The sequence below is a fragment of the Magnolia sinica genome, chromosome 6 (genome assembly GCF_029962835.1).
Source record: "Magnolia sinica isolate HGM2019 chromosome 6, MsV1, whole genome shotgun sequence".
NCBI lineage: Eukaryota > Viridiplantae > Streptophyta > Magnoliopsida > Magnoliales > Magnoliaceae > Magnolia > Magnolia sinica.
The window spans coordinates 21,990,697-21,993,010 of record NC_080578.1 but is presented as its reverse complement, the minus strand read 5'-3'; positions in this window follow the sequence as shown (position 1 = coordinate 21,993,010).

Genomic DNA, 2,314 nt, shown 5'->3' with positions numbered 1-2,314 from the left:
AACTCAGCCAGTTGAGTGCCCGCATCGAGGAAAGGGGATGGCAGAGCAAAACAAGCCAACCCGCGGTCCGGTACTAGCCCTGCTACTCTGACCAAGTCTAGACGATCAATATTCCACTTCTAAGTTCTTTTGTAGAGCTTTTTACATCAGCCTGGAACCCAGAAGAAGCCATTACACACCCCATCCATTGGCTCCGACCAAGCCCTCGTCAACCAACGGCCAGGCTCAACCCACTTATGGGCTCAGACTGTCATAGGCAGGACCCAGACTATGGGGTCGGCTCGAATGAAGATGAAGCCTACAATCACGAATCAACTCCAATAACACATGTATGGAGCAACATCTGGCACATGATCTCCGGGTAATTACCAACATCAACGCACGTGCTGTTCACTCCTAATGGCAAAGATCATGCCAAGAATGATGGTCACATTTTCTTCAATCTGAAGGCATAAATAGGAGACATATTTACAGGAACAGGTACGCAAAATCTGTCACCCGAAAACTACCCACACAACTTAGACCCAAATTCCTAGCCTGACTTTGGCATTGGAGGCTCCCCTGGTTTAGCCAGGGTCTCCTTGGTCCTTCTCCTATATAGGCTTACAAGGCTTAGTGCAAGTGCTCGGAGCTTGGCGAGGGTGAACCAGATTCTTGCATCAACATTTTGGCGCCATCTGTGGGACTTCGAATAAAAACCGCTTTTACTTTACCAAGGAAAGGTGGCAAAAGGAAAAAAAGAAAATGCATACACAAGTGGTTGCAGCAAATCCCGAGCCGTACAGGGCTTGGAACTCTACTTCTGGATTACAGATAGAGTCTGTGCCTACAAAACCTACTCAGCGGTTTAGGAATCGAGGAGGCAAATACTAAGCATTACAGAACCAAATGGAAATGTTGGTCAATGAAGTCAGCTAGATGAGACAGCAGATGAATAGACAACACCCACCTCTTGACAAGGAGGTGAATGCTCCGATGGGTGCAGAACATCCAGCCCCTGCAGCGTCTAGAGACGTCTCGCGAGGATCATCTGGTCGAATCCTGATGCGAGCACGAGAGCCGTTAAATCGAGCTCCAACGAACGTCTCAGAGACCTCAGCACTGGCTTCGACCGATCTTCGCCACGAACTGTAACGGAGAAGACACAGAAGGACTCCTGAGCTTGATCATGCTCAGGAAACAGTGGCCGAGAATAAAGATTCCTGAGAGACTCAGCTAGAAGAACTATGAGGGCAGATCGACACAATGCGCCGGACATAGCAAACTCAGACCCTGACCACAGTGGAAGCAATGATGAAGGAGACCGAACTCCCATTCACCGGTGAAATAATGAATGCAGTGATGCCTCCTAGGTTTTGTATGCCTCCCATTACACCCTACTCAGGCTCTGGGGATCCTACCGAACACATGGAGTCCTATCGCTCATGGATGGAGCTCTAGTCAGCCTCCGGATTAATCATGTGCCGAGCATTCTCGATAACGCTTACTGAAGCCACACGAGGCTGATATCCACAACTGAAACCGAAGTCTATGAGCTCGTTCGCTGAACTCAGTAAGGCATTCCTCACATAGTTTATCGTAGGTAAGCAGCACAGGTGTAACACCCCATACTTTTCGGTACTCGGGTGTTACCTTAAAGATCCAAATTAATTACACCTTCGTGGGATCACGCGTGACTCACATATATCGAGTCATCTGACCGTTATTTCTCAAGAACGAACAATCATCTCATCCCAAAAGTGATAGTGATCTTTAGGAACCTACTGCATTGCTAGGATCCAAATGGCGATGGAAGTCTAACCCTGCCTTATTAGATAGATTGAGCCATACGTTATCAATCGTAGGCCTTACATCATCAAGATCCACCGTCCATCAAGTAGGCGCATCTCGTTTAACAATCCAATACTAAATCATGTGAATCCGATTATTAGATGGTAATGATGTCTATTCGGAAGCACCTAAACTACTTTAGGACTCTTAGGACCGTTATAAGTGATCCACATCTATAGATCAAGTGATCCAAACATTATTATGGATCCATCGCAACTCATAAGATCCACAATGCTTTTGTTGATCGATCTAACGATCAATTCCCATAACCCGACCATCAGGTTATGAAATTAACCATAAACTACCCAAGTAGTAGCTATGCCCAAGACTTGGACTTATGGCTTAACAAGACGTGATTCAAACCATTGATGACTCTAATCAAAGGCGGGTCCTGCGTAAAATACCACTACTAATAAAATAATTAATTAATTACTTATGTATACACATATAATAATAATGTACAAAGATAAAGTAAGTAATAATA